General features: G+C 36.7%; 1 protein-coding gene across 2 annotated transcripts in view; it reads right to left on the reverse strand.

Moving 5' to 3' along the window:
- The window catches only part of Sox100B, a 140,249-nt gene that overhangs the window by 64,432 nt on the left and 59,884 nt on the right, over positions 1-15,933 (reverse strand). The gene's annotated exons all lie outside the window — the stretch shown is intronic.

Here is a 15,933-nt window from a genome sequence, read left to right on the forward strand (position 1 = left end):
TGGCAATTTTAATGCCAATATTGGAATATAGAATATCTAACAATCGGGAAATTCAGTCTCCACAGTAAGACATCTGACAATGGAAAGAGGCTGATAGACTTCGCAGCGGCAAAAAAAAACATGGAAGTTATCAGTACCAGATTTAAGCATCTCGACATTCATGAAGGCGCATAGCTGCCTCCAGACAAAAAAAAAACAAGAAATCTAATTAATCACCTCGTGATAGAAGGAAGACATTCATCGAGCGTGTTAGACTTTCAATCATTCCAATGAACAAAGATAGACACGGACCACCACCTTGTTGCAGCAAAATTACGTACCAGATTAAACGTTGCAAATAAAGAAATAATCAAAGCACTCCTCGTTCAGATAATTTATCAGCACAGCAGCAAAGTGTTACCCACTCCCTGCAAAGAGCCGCAAAATTCATATTTCAATACCATAGGTTCCTTGGTGAAGGACTCTGGTATCTGGATAGAGGAAAAAGTTGTTTCCGCAGGAAAAAAAAAGAAAAATGGAAAAGCGTGGGTGTATAAAAACCGAGATGTCCAGGAGCCAGAATGAAGTCCGAAAATTTTACCAAAGAGTGAAAGATCAACCTGATGGCTTTGGTACAAGCACTTCCTCCAGTAGAGACGACCAAGGTAATCTGCTAATAAACAAATCTATCAAATACTAACGAGGAATCTACCACAGATCCAATCCCAGAATATGGTATTTACCGTCCAAGATGAGGTAAAGACAGCAGTAAACTGACTGAAGAATAAAAAGGCTACAAGAGGCGATGTCTTACCAGCTGAGTAATTCAAGACTACTAAGGTGTAATTCGAAACATTTTACTTCTAATTCGAAACATTTCAATTGTAATTTGAGAACTCCATTTATAATTGGAATTATTCCATTTGTAATTCGTACTATTTCGTTTGTAAAACGAATTATTTTATTTGAAATTCGAATTATTTCATTTGTAATTCGAATTATTCCAATTGAAATACGAATCACTCCTTTTGTAATTCAGATTACAGTGACATTTTCGTCCGATAATTTTTCACAACTTTCGATTGCATCGATGAAAATCTTTAATTCAGCTATGGGCAAAGACACACATCCGTACAGAATTGCCTATGCTCATGAGCACAGACGCACACGTTGCCCGATACTGCTTTAAATTTTTGTACGTATATGAAGTGCAACAGGATGTTATAGCACTGTAAAAGACAGATTTAATGAATTCAATCGTGGCCGAAGGTCGCTGAAAAACGAAGATAGTGAAAAGGTTGTCCAAAAACGGGTATTGTGTTGAAGTCGCGTGTGAACTCATAATCCAATATCGCCACATTATATACCGTGAAATAGAGGTATCGTTGCTCATTTCTTTCTCCAGCTTACATTCGATATTGCATGAACACCTGGCCGCAAAAAACATGTTTGTTCTCGTTAGATCTCATGTCGATCGATGCAAGAAATTTCAAAAAAAAAAAATACGATCGCGGTGCTTCAAAAGACGTTTGTAAGATCGTCATGGATCTATGCGTATTAGACCGAAACAAAATAGCAATCGAAGACGAGCCAAATCCGACGAAAGTTTTTCATGGAAGAAGCAGTTCGAAGCAAATGGTCGCCTGCTTCTTCGGTAAAACTGATCATGTGATGAATATTCCACTTGAGCAAGATAAGATGATCAAATCTGAGTGGTACACCACAATTTGTACATGAAGAAAACAAGCGTGGCCTACGATTTTCATCGCCCATTGAGTCCATATTGGAACCTCATCTAAGTCTGCTAGAAATTTTTCCATGTGCAGTGTATTGATCAAATCGGTTACTCGCTTCAAAAGTTATCGTGCTCACAAATTTTCCGAATATTTTCGAACTGTTGTGGGGGGAGTACCGGAAGGAGTGGACCGATATAACCCATCTTCGAATTTTAACTATGTTTGGACAAATTTATCGCGAAAGCCAAATTTTGGACCAAATCGGTTCATCCGTTCGAGAGTTATCGTGCGCTCCAGCAAGACAGCCAGACGGACGGACATGGCTAAATCAACTCCAAATTGTCTGAAACGGATTTCGTCAAAACATAGTTGGGGTCTAAAACCATTATTTCGATGAGGCACATTTTGCCCGTATGAAAGTGTATATACCCTCGCTGGCATAAATGCTGAGGGTATAAAAATGTTGTTGCCCTTTTTATTTAGTGTTTTAAGCCAAAAATTAAAATTTTGACTTTTGCTACACCATTACAGTAAAATGTAAGATTTCTTTTTAAAAATCGATCGATAAAGGACTAGATCTTTATGTTCTAAATAAGCCCACAAAAATATTTGACCGTCGGTTTTAATTAATCTTCGAGCTAGAGTTGGCATCGCAAACGCTTTTTCATAAAGGGGTTTCGTGGACAGTCATTTGCCAAAAAACCACATAATATTTGTCAAAAAAAAATCAGACGCTAAATGAAAAAAAAAAATCTACCCAAAAATGTTGGTAGTTTTCTTGGAAAAAATTCTGAAAAAAATTATGAAAAATTGTCTATTTTGTGTTTTACAATTAGGGGGTCACCCCTTAATACATTTTTAATTTTCCTCTTTTTCATTATTTCAGGTCCCCGGATTTTCTTTCTAAAACGGGTAATTAATTAGTTCAATAATCAATAAATTGACTTAGTGGATTAAAGAAAACAACATAAAAATATTCTATAATTCAATCACACTATTCCATACTAACTCTAACTAAGGTAAGTACGTACAGGCGTGATATAGACCACCCTACTATAATCTATTGTGATTCATAATTAATCTCTCGTTTACATTGTAAATATTTAACCCGAGCAAATATTACAAAGAACAAATTTGTTCAGGGACTAGTCTGTTTAAAGAACAAACGAAAAAAAATCAAAATATTAAATGTAAACACAAGAACAACTGCTATTACACAAAGTTAAACTATCCACTAACCACAATTCCAGGTGACATGGGGTGGCTTGCTGACTGTGTTTTACCGTAAGAATGCAGCCATGTGTAAAACAAAACCATAGATGTTTACATTGGCATTTGACACATTACTTTTTACCACATTCACAAGTAAACATGCGCACATACACACAAAATAAATATGCAAACATATCTACAATAATTACAAACACACACATGCAACCCCATTTAGATTTACAGCAGTGCAATGCCAAGTGTTTAGTCTTGTGTAAACTAAAAGTACTTCTAGTACAACGTCAAGATGTAATGATAGCTGAAGAAATGATAACTAACGTTTGTTATTTGTCTGACGGCTGCAACAGTAGCTGTTATTTTACACTAAACCAAAAATTTTCCCACGCATTAACATCAGCTACTGGAATTGTATGAAGATACCGACAGAGAGGGGGGTATAACGGAAAAGGAAGTAACACAAAATGTGCATAACTTGTTGAGATTGCACCTACACCCACCTTAACTAAACCAATTACAAACAAAGTTATGTTCAACCACATTGCGTTACATTTCTGTGTGTTTTTGTGAAAAGATAAGAACAACAGCCGAAAGGGAAATCAAGCCGACATACTCTCCTTGAGAACATGTCAACGTCATGTTCAGTGACTTATTTCTTGTTTCAATTTGTTAGAAAATGATTTAATTTAGAGAAACACCAGCTTGCATGTCACAAAGTTCCTGTTGTGGCTGTTATTGTGTGTTTCCTTGAACCTTCTTATCCTGTCAACATTAGCGTATGAACAGGTCTATTAGTTGTTGTTTTAAACAACCAAATTAAAAGCTGTGTTTTTGAAATATTTTAGGATTGTTTTTAATGCCAAGCGAAAACATTGATAATGAGAAAGTGAACCATAATAAATAACACCATGTGCGGGATAAAGAAATGATTTGTTGAAGAAAGTTTTAAAATAAGGTCCTAAGGATTTTGATATAAAATTCCAGCAAAATTAATTGAGAGTAGTGCAATGTAGGCTTGTTATTTCATGGCATGTTTTGATGCGGTTTATACATCCCAACATTTCGCCCAAAAACAGAAAAAAGACATTTCCAAAAATTTGTTATAAAATAATTTGTGAACTTTTGCGGTAACTCATGAGAAGAAAATTTCCTAATGGAATGCTGCTGGAGTAAATGGTGATGGGAAGACAATATAAAACCCTTTTAGCAGATGAAGCAAGAACAGTTCAGCTTAGATTAAATGGAGAGCGGAGATAACAAACTCAGTTGCGATTGAATTTAAGGAACCAATTTCATAATTTATGGTAATGTAATAAAATTCTTATTATTCTTCTCAATAATTCTCAATAAATTATTTTTTTTATACCTATTTTGATAGCAACGTCACGAAATGTTGATGGTTACTGGGGGTCCATAGAGGAAGAAGCATATTGAGTTTGGTGATGGTCGAATAATATTCATGGGTCGGAACGGAAAAAAACTTATGTGGAGAACATTCAACGTTTTATTCATATACTAGAATGTCCGTGTCTAGTAAGCGAACTCCAACAGGAAACTCCGTCAATGGCAGGAGATAAGATTTCCTTTACATTGTTGCAAAGTTGGTTGGCGTAGGTTGTCAAGCAACGGAAATATGGCAAAAGTCGGTAATGCATCCGATTTTTTGTAACACGCTACAGGTCCAGATTTTGATAGGATCGTCATTTTTAAAATTTTGGTGGTAATAGGAAGAACCATATTGAGTTTGGTGATGGTCGGATAATATTCAAGAGTCGAAATGGGCAAAAAACTTATGTGGACAAAAATTCAACGTTTTATTCTTATGTGAATATCTACGCTTTTAGTAGTCGTATTCCAAACGGAAAGCTTGGTAATGAACTAAACGTTTTTCTGTGTTGGGAGCAGCATATCCCGGAATTCCTGACAATTTATATGTGTTTGGTTTTTCATGCCAACATCCGCCGCTCTCAAGGTTTGGTGGGATGCAATATATGTCGAGGTAAAATCGAGGAAATAGCTTTTTTTCATTCGAACGCGATCTCCTTAAGAATAGCTTAAAAAGACGGAACATTTGAATAAATTTTTTTGTGGTGAGTACAACCTATATTTTAAGTGCAAGTTAATAGTCGTATATTCAAAATATCGTGAAACTAATACGTATAGCAAATTATTTCAGTGGATTTTGAAGGAGGAGGAAATAGCTTAATTTTCATTAAAAATTTGCGTTTTAGCGTGTTGTGGGATTCTAGTTAGCTGCATATTTTCTTAGTGTATTTTGTAATTCCAATTCGATCATATACTTAAGATTATCCAGTATTAAAATTAGCTGCCACCTAGTGCCAGACTATAAATGGTGCGTCGCTGACTAAAGCTGCCCTAGAATAAGGTATCTATGGATATATTAGCGTATAAGTCTGTTATCTGACCGCGTAAATTAACATAATTGGCATCAGTGGCAAGATGAGGAAATCTTCTTCCAATTTGTCATACGTTGGCGGTACGTGCCTTCCAGGAAGAACGCTATAAGATCTACATATATTAAAATTTTTACCAAATTTTCAGACAAAAAATTTTGATTTTTTTAAATCGATAAATTGGTTGGATTTTATGTTGTTTTGGAGATTGCTTTGTTTCCCCAAGCCTATTTTTGCATCATAAAATAATCGGGACCTTTGTTCATGCCATTTTGTATAACCAGCATAAAACAATTCTTATCGTATACAGAGGGAGAATGTTACGCTCGTGGTTTCTTAAAACACTCTTCGCAGCAGCGCAAAGCTGTAACCGGCGCATTGGCTTGATTATTACACTCTAAATATTTTTGGCCACTTTCTCATACAAGTGGATCCACTGTGAACTGCAGCTTACAGCGTTGTGATGGTCACAATGTGCTGAGGAAGGGTCGCACTAGAAATGGAGATGGGGATAAGCTTTCCTATTGCAACAATCTGTTCAATACAGACCTATCTCGCTTGAGCCTGGCTCTAATGACCCGTACATGGAATATATGGGGGGTAGCAGTCAGGTGTGGAACTGCCGAGGTAGAGTTGCTGAACGTATACATTCCACCGATAAATAGTTATATTCCAGGTTATAGACCCAACATTAGCCCGCTTTTGGAAGGTCATAACCGTCTGGTCTTGGGGGACTTTAATGCTCATTATGAGTTGTAGTTATTTCTCTTGGATCAGACCATCTCCCCATAATTGTCTTCATCAGCAGACCACCGGATTTCATTATTATATGCGGCGTTAGACGCACTTCCTTCGACAATCATGATAAAGCAAATTGTGCGAGTTTCAGAGAGTTCACTAATCACCGCTTCAGAGACCATTCACATGTTCGGGTAGCAGAACGGACGTTCTGAGACATCAGCCACTCGCCGTATACCTGCTGGTCGAATACCCGAAGTGAGACCAAACTTCCTGGCAGAGGCGATGGGATTAGCAAACGAGCATAATGAGTTTCGTCGTGTCAACCTCAGTGACCCCAGAGTAGGGAGCTGACACTGGAAGTTAACTGATTGGTCGGTGAGCATAAACGAAACAAGTGGTTAAATCATCTGAAGAGTTGCAACATTGGAGCCGGAATAAGTGAATTGTGGGTAACGATTAAGTTACTTTCGAACCCTCGGAAGAAGAAGGCAGGACCTCAGTCACGTTTGGCGATGTTACGTTGACTGACCCGAAGATGAACGCAAATTATTTCAATCGGCAGTTTGTCGAACACCCCGGGAGTGACAGGGCGAAGAGAGGAGTACTACGTCACATCAGTTCTCTTCCTGTCGGGTATGAACCAGAAAAGTATACACGCTAAATCATCCAAAGCGTTGGGCCCTGATGAAATATCCATGGTTATGCTGAAACAGCTGGATGAACCGGGAGTGGAGTATATCAGTAAAGTTCTCAACTTATTGCTAGCCACCCTCATTGTTCCCGAAGTCCGGAAATAAATTATATGTGTAGACGCCAGTCGCGCGTGGAATTCACGAATAAGTAGTCCAAGCCCGGTAGCGTGAACTAGAGAATTTCCCAAGGTGGGGTCATATCTCCAAAACTGTTTAACCTCTACCTCTCCTGTATGCGTATGATTGCACGTATTCGGATGATTGCACGATCTTGGAGTCATGTACCTTCCCTGAAGCGCTAAGCTCCTATTCGACCGATCCCACGCGAGGAATATGCAAATATCCGCCACTAAATCTGCGGCCACTCCGTTCAGAGGTGAGAACAGAGTTGAATGTCATGGTCGATGGTAGCAGAATTCCGACCACAAACTACCCTAAAATTCACATTCTACAGTATTTTTATGTTGTCCGCGCTTGGCACAGCTATCCTCAAGTGTCTGGCCGGCAGTACTTGGGGTGCAGATAAAGAAACCTTGTTGACCACGTATAAAGCAATAGGTCGGTCGATGCGGCGCTAGTATGGTCCGCGAATATAAATGCAACGCAATGGAAAATATTCAAACGTCAGAATGCCGCCCTGAGAACTGCGACAGGGTGCCTCCTCAAGTCTTCTGTAGACTTCCTACATAAGGAGACAAAAAATTTTCCGGTACAGCAATTCAATGACATGCTTTCGTTGCAGTACTTGCTCGGGTGTTACAGCGAGAAACATCCTAACCCCCACCCATACATGTCAGGAGGGCTCACCATGATCTAGAAAGAGAGTTCCAACTATACAACAGAGAACTCCTAGATTAATAAGCCTATCAAATAGGTTTTAATAACATTCACACAGATGCAGCCCCTAATGCCATAAATAACTATCTTGTGAACATCTCCCATGTGTCGCAGCTGAGGAGCGTCAGCTGTCACGACAAATCAGAGTAGTTTTGGAGCATCTACGCTCGGGATGGTGTTACCGTCTGGATTTCTATAGGTCAAGGATCGATGACAACACCGTGCAAAAAATCTACCCAGCATGCGGCCCAGACACGCACGACACACTGCACCTTTTCAACTGCCCTGCCAAACCTACTCAACTAACTCCAGTAGATCTGTGGTTACATCCATCGAAGCAGTAACATTCCAAGAACTAGAGATAGAGCCAGATTAAGCAGAAAATGAACGTACAAACACCGTGGTGCAATGGTATGCACATCCGCTTTGCACGCAGAAGGACCCGGCCAGTCAACATCAAATTTTCAACGGTGACAAAATACCCCTCTGTAATGTTGGCGACATTTCCTGAGTATTTCAGCCATGTAAAACTTCTCTACAAGTGGTGTCTTAAGACACGCCGTTCGGACTCGACAATAAACAGTAGGTCCCATATCATTGATGTTATATGAATCGGGCTGCACTCATTGATATGAGAAAATTAAAATGAAGAAAAATCAAACTGAGCAAAGCAAGCATAGTTACAGGTACATCCTCCTCTAGACAGGGACGTACGCAGGATTTCATTTCGGGGGGGCCAACTTGAGCAAAAATCATGAAATTAAAAAATGTTGTGTAGCTTTACATAAAGCTATTTTAAAGGGTTTTTAGTTGATTTTATAGAAATATTGACACAAAGTATATAATTTTAATAGAGAGAGTTTACAATATTATAAATATAAGTTTGAAATTTGGAACGGAGTAAAATGCAGCATATCATAATACGTTCAGTATAGTCCCCATACATTAACTTCAGTCCCATTAAAAAAGTTTTGTGTTACTTTTGCCTTATTAAGTTATCAATTGGACACATTTTACCGCGAGGACTGATGCTGATAAGGAGATCTATCTAAAAAACCTATTCATTTTATTTGAATACCATTAATTAATTGAAATAAATAACTCCAAAAAAGAATAACTCGAATCCCCGAGTGCAGATTAAACTTGTACCGAACATTTCCAATCAAACATTGCCAGCTATTGTAAGAAAATAATATTCTTTTATGTCATATTCTTTTATAGTCCATACAAATGAAAAATTCAGAAAATTATCTGTTACAGTACTGCAAGATTCTACTAATTTTCAGTAGTAAAAATTTGTAGATTCTTGAAGGTTCTGGAACAGGCATTTAGAACAGAAAACATTTTTATCAGGAGTCGGGCGATACCAACTACGATTCATATACTTCGAATCCTAAACGCAGTACTTTTTGGGACTACGAAACCCACATTCGGGCTCGGCAAAATTTTAGCTTAGTCCTGACAAAATAGGTTAAGTCGGAAAAACTCCATCTGATATTCCAATGGTTGTTCCGCCTTATTTCTACCTTAATTATACGATTAGATGTTTAAGAACTCGATGACATTTAAAACTCTCCAAGGACTATGACCAACGATTATGCACTTCTGTCGGCACCAACTTATGAAAATTCATAACTTTTGTTTTCTCGAAAGCAATAAAAAAAGTTTCAGTCTTAAAAGTATAGACTTTAATCTATAGACAGATCGAATACGGGCTTCATAACCAATATCTCTGTCCTAAAAATTGTGTAGTTAGGGAGTTGCAAAATTTCGTTGTCTTTTTAGGACGTATACACTTTCCGACAAAAATATCGAAACATTTGGGTATAAAACTTCACGATTTTGAGCGTTGCGAATAAATGTTTATGTTGTGATCATAAATTTTACTTCGATAGGATCGCAAAAGTTTTGTACTTTTGTGGAGAAGATACCTGCAAGAATGGTCCATTTTGGAAGTGGGCCTAACTTTGGAAGTCATTCCTTTTGATAGTTATCGTGTCAATCCGTCATTTTAGTTGGCCATGGTAAGATTTAGAGCTTTTGAACCGTTATGTCAGGAAGCATCAACTCACCCACGAAAAATAGAATATCGCTGTAAACAAGACCGCAAGCATTGGCAAAAATGTCCAATGGATTCTCGAACAACCCTTATATTGCACTTATTTTGAAATTTTTTGAGGGAAGTATCCGAAGATGTTGTCCTATATAGACCCTCTTGGTACTTGATATACATATGTACGTCCGGAAGTAATTTTAGGATGTTCAAAGTTTCGGTGAAATCGGATATTGAAATTTTGTATGGGAGGTACCTGAAGGAGTGAACCAATAAAATCGATATCCGAACATAGTCAATGTCTCGAAGAAATCGATATGGACCTTCGACAAAGGTAGATTTGTGGGAAAAAGGGACTTGACCGATTTGACTTAAAGTTCGGTTGATCAGTTCGAGAGTTATCATGCGCTCGAGCCAGACAGACGAAAGAACTGGGCGAAATCGATACCAAATTATTTGAAGCGGATTTTGTCGAAAAATATGAGAAGTCAAAGGCCATTATTTCGATCAGGTACATTTTTATTGTTAGCCTAAAGCCCGAAATTACAGCAGATTTTAATACCCTTTAACCAATGTTTGAGCATTAACTTTGTTTGCGGTTGTTTTCAGCTACAACTTTGTTAATGATAGGAAAACATTCAGGTGGGTATGCTACTTAAAGCAGATATTAGCACTTTATAAATAAATAAATTTTCTCCATAAAATAAATAATAAAAAATTAAGCAGTAAAACAATTTTCTTATTGGTTTTAGAGATATGCTCCACGGAAAACACTTGATATATCGTACATCTTGTCGAGTAAACATGTCATTTCATGCACTTCCTATCCGCACAATACTAAACACGTAATTTTTTGAATACAGAATGAGTTTCCAAAGCCCCCCCCAGGCGTACGTCCCTGCCTCTAGAGACGAACATGTTAATCTGCTAAGAAATGCTGATACCGTCCTCAGGCTACGCGAAAGCTTTTTCCCAACTGTAAGTATCCAGTAGTAGCGAAGACGACGAAGATACCACAAATCCAATCTCAGACGATCGTATTTAGCGTATATTTAAATGCGTATATTTAAAGTAGGTGGTACCGTTATGAAGATCTAGGACCTTATATTATCGATAAAATATTTTCATACCTTAAATTCTTTTCAAGCCTTATTATACAAATTCCCAAAACCCCTTACTTTATTTCCACTTTACAGTTTCTACCAATATCTGTTTGTATTTTTAACTGGTCATAATTATGTATATAAATAAATTTATACACATATGTATACAAATATAGATCTGTGCCCTAAAAATAATTTTCCATATATTTCAATCAAATACATAAATTTATCGTATTTACTCTCCTTTTCTCTCTCTCACTCACTCTCTCTTCCACTACTTTATCACGAAAGTTATCTGATATTCTTTACAAAAGTAGAAATAAAACTTATTTCTTACCACGAATATCATGATACCTATCTAGAACATAACTTTGGCGCAGGCAACTTTTGCAATGAATATCAAAATAAACAAATTTGATTCGTTTAACTTTATCTGACATTTTGGTAATGGATGGGGGGAGGGTGTAGTCTTCCCCTACTGTGAGGTCAAAATTGATTAGGCGCAACAATTGGTAGTGAAGGCAAATAGATAAATGAAGTACAAAATTATTTGATAAGCTTGTGCGTAGGAGGAATGCGCCAAGAAAATTTATAATATTTTCTTCGTCTTCAACTTTTGTTTGGTGTTCTCCTTGTTGTTGTTGTTCAATTAACGAGATGGCGCCTGTCACCAACAGTAGTTACAAGTGTTTATTTTAATAATGGTTGTACAAATTCATCCTAAGGAAGTTTATAGAAAAAAAAATGAACAGTAAATATTAGATATTGAGTATACTTAGATTATAAAATAGACATGGGGTAGAGGCAGTAATTGAACATGGTTTTGTGGTAAATTCAATATTGTTGGTTTTTGTCTGGCTGGGATTGGTTGGAAGAACACTTTGTGTGTTGTAAAGAAAATCTTATCGAAAACTTGTATCTTCACAAATGGCCATCACGAAGAACACATTGTTCATTTGTTTTCTTTTATTTATTTATTTTGAAGGAATTCCAGAAAAGTTTTATTCCTCTTTATATTGTGTCAAAAAGTTGTTAAATAAGTGTTTGTGTAATGTGCATGTCACACGTTCTCATTTAATTTGTGATTTATCGAAAAGTTGGAAGTCACTACAAGTAACTTTTTTTACTTTTTTGGAAATAATGCTGAAAATTGGTAAACGGGTAATTTTTCTTTCCAAAAGTTGGAATCAAGAATTACTCCGGTGACTGAGGTTTACCCCAGCTGCTTAAATTCACATTACATTCTCTATTTATTTATCAGATAGGGGCTATAGTTACTCTTCTTGTTCTTAGTTGTTATACCCTCAGCTTATGCCCAAAGAGGGTAAACACACCTGTCACTATCAGAAATGTGCATCATTGAAATAATTGCTTCAGACACCAAATACCAAAGACCAAATCCGTTTCAAGCAATTTGCAGTTGATCTAGATATGACTGTTTCACAATATAACTTTTAAAGGTAGTTACCGATATGTTCCGAATGTTGCAGATTAGAATACTTTATCCCAAAAGAGATCAAATTTGGGTAGGGTCAACTCCTTCGGGTACATTCACAACAAAAGAACGTCAGCTTTACAATATTATTAAGGACTGTTCGAACATCGTTATTATTGGACACGCCCATACTTGTGTCCAAAATCTGTAAAAACGCTGCCTCCGTGTCCATTAACACGATATTCTACGAATTGATTTGTTCGGAAAATTTGCAAATCGAAAAGTTTTTACCCTCCACCACAGTATGGAGGGTATATTAGGTTTCTTTTTCCGTTTTTAACAACAAACTTATATTCAAAAAATTATGGGCATATGTTCATGCACGGTGCGCCTTAAATAATTTTAAATGGAAGGTGCTTACACCTAAGAAGTTTGTGCAGATTCTGAAACTACAATGCTCATAGATGAGAAATATCAAGAAACAAAAATATCGCCGGAGGGTTTTTCAAATAAATCGCGATTTAAGTTCACATTTTTAGGGGTTATTTAGATTTTCACGATTTTGCTTGGAAACCGCTGGCCCTATGTAAATGGGCCTAAAGAAAATGTTGTAGCTGTGAAAATTCTCCACAAGATTGACCTTTATGATATTTTCGTAGGTTGTAACGTTTTTGAGATATAGAAGTTCAAATTGGGACAATTCAAATTGGGATAAGCCTCCTTATAAAACAATGTTATGACTGCAATTTCCCAACTTAAACGTATATATCTCCAAAATGGTACAACCTAAGAAAAATTAATTTAGCCAAAATTGTAGAGAATTTTCACAGCTACAAAATTTTCCTTAGTCCCATTCCGATAGGACTTGCGGTTTCCAAGCAAAATCGTGAAAACGTAAAAACACCTAGAAATGTGAATTTTGATCGCAATTTATTTAAAGACCCTACAGCAGTTTTTTCCTGCTTTTGAATTTTTCTCATCTATGAACATTACAGTTTCAAAATCCGCAAAAACTTCCCAGGATTAAGCGGTTTTCACTTAAAGTTAGTTAAGGCGCACCCTTCATGATATTGTTTTATAAAGGGCCGATACAGTCAGTGCATTGTCTCAATTTGAACTTCTATATCTCAAAAACGGTAAAACCTACGAAAATATCAGAAAGATCAATCTTGTGGAGAATTTTCACAGCAACAAAATTTTCTTTAGGCCCATTTACATAGCACTCGCGGATTCCAAGCAAAATCGTGAAAACCTAAAAAAACCCTAAAAATGTGAACTTAAATCGCGATTTATTTGAAAATCGCTCCGGCGATTTTTTTTTGTTTCTTGATATTTCTCATCTATGAGCATTGTAGTTTCAGAATCTGCAAAAACTTCCCAGGTGTAAGCACTTTTAATTTAAATTTGGTTAAGGCACACCGTGCATGTTTTGGTATAGCCCCCATATAACGGTACCTCCTGATTTTCGGTATTTTGAGAATTTTAGCTACAATTTTTAGCCGAACTAGCTGTAATCTGACAATTAAAGTTCTCAGTGGTCACGAAACTTTTACACCAAAAATCTTCAACACAGGTCAATGTTTTGGTATAGTCCCCATATAACGGTCCCTCCTGATTTTCGGTATTTTGAAAATTTTTTGCTAAAATTTTTCCCGAAATAGTTTTATTTTGACATTTGAGGTTGTCTGTGGTCACGAAACTTCTCCACCAAAAATCGTCAACATAGTTCCATGTTTTGGTATAGCCTCCATATAACGGTACCTCCTGATTTTCTGTGTTTTGAGAATTTTAACTACAGTTTTTAACCGAACTAGTTGTAATTTTACATTTGATGTTCTCAGTGGTCACGAAACGTCTCCACCAAAAATCGTCATCATAGGTTCATGTTTTGGTATAGCCTCCATATAACGGCACGTTCCGATTTTCGGTATTTTGAGGATTTTAGCTGCAATTTTTAACCGAACTAGTTGTAATTTGACATTTAAGGTTCTCAGTGGTCACAAACTAGTTGTAATTTAAAATTTGAGGTTCTCAGTAGTCATGAAACTTCTCCACCAAAAATCGTCAACATAGGTTCATGTTTTGGTATAGCCCCCATATAACGGTACTTCCCGATTTTCAGTATTTTGAGGGTCTCAGCTGCATTGTATGACGAAACTACCTGTAATTTGACTTTTGAGGTTCCCTGCAGTTACAAAACCTTTCCACCAAAAATTGTAAAGATAGGTCGATATTGTGATATAGCGCCTAGGTGGTATCTTTCACCTGGCTGAACACATTTTTAGATTACATAAGATAATTTAGACATCCATGGTCGAAAAAAGTTTCCACCTAAGGTTGTGAAAGGAAACTAATTCTTCCATTTTTATAAAGACCTAAACCTAAATATTTGTATGGCGATGAAGCACCATCCTATAGCACTGTGAAAAACTGGTTAAATGCATTCAATCGTGACCGATGCCCGCTCAAAACGCAGATCGTGAAGGTCGTCCAAAAAAAATTGTGAAAGAACTGATAATGCAAGATCTGAAATGTAAGATGGTGCAAAGAAATTTTGAAAAAAAATACGATCGGTGTGCTTCAAAAGAAGTTTATAAGGAGGCGAGTCATGGATCTATGCGTTTAAGACCGAAACAAAACATCAGTCGTGGGTGTGGGTTTTCGCAGACGAGACAAATCCAACGAAAGTTGTTCATGGAAGAAGTACTTCGAAAGAAATTGTCGCCTGTTTCTTCTGCAAAATTGGTCATGTGGCGACTGTTCCACTTGGGCAACGTACGACGGTCAGTTTTGAGTGGCACACCACAATTTGTTTGCCTGAAGTCTAAGGATAGATTCGAAAAACGAACTAGAGAAGACGAATCAATGTATACCTTGACAATGTGAGTCTCAAACCAGCGCCTTTTAACCCGACTGAAAAGTGGAATTGATGTTGAAGCGTTCAAAACCCATGCTTTGAAGGTGTCTCAATTAAAGTGAAAAAATGCTTCGAAAATTGGATTAAGCGCATGCAAAACTATAATAGTCATACTGGAGAATACTTTGAGAAACAATAAGCCCATTTTTGATAACAAATATTTGCATTTTCATTATTAGGTCAGAAATATATGTATACAATAGCCCTCGCATAATATATAAATAAGGGATCTGTTTATGGGACATTTAGGTCCAATTCTCCTGTTATTATTATTTATGTACAGTCATAGGCTGAGATAATTTAGCTATTTGACTGATTCATGTTAACTTGTTTCATGGTAAGTGTGTGAGCCTTCACTTCAGTGATCATATTGTGCCCCATATGCTACCTCACTAACTTTAGCCGATGTAGAAAGTTACTACCGTCAATCATATGACAAAGTAAAAGGAGTGCCAAATTTCCTAGAAATTTCTACAAAATTTACATACAGCACTCTTTGGCACAAATATAAACATGAAAATATATTAGCAGAATTTTTGGTTTTTTTTTTTTCTTTCACTGCACAACAATTTGCCTACGAATGACCCTTCTTTGTCTGTTTTCCTTACCAAAGAATTAAAAAATTGTATATGGATCACAAACAAGATTTGTAAAATATACCTTTTAAAGACTTTCAATTGAATTACATTAAATTGAGCAAATAACCTACTACTACCACATACATACATAGACGTTATCAATAAAGTCAAATAAATTACAATTTAGTTAATTCAATAAATCTAATAATAGTCCATTGAGC

Source organism: Musca autumnalis, unplaced genomic scaffold, assembly GCF_047663935.1.
Source record: "Musca autumnalis isolate F117 unplaced genomic scaffold, ASM4766393v1 scaffold_1, whole genome shotgun sequence".
NCBI lineage: Eukaryota > Metazoa > Arthropoda > Insecta > Diptera > Muscidae > Musca > Musca autumnalis.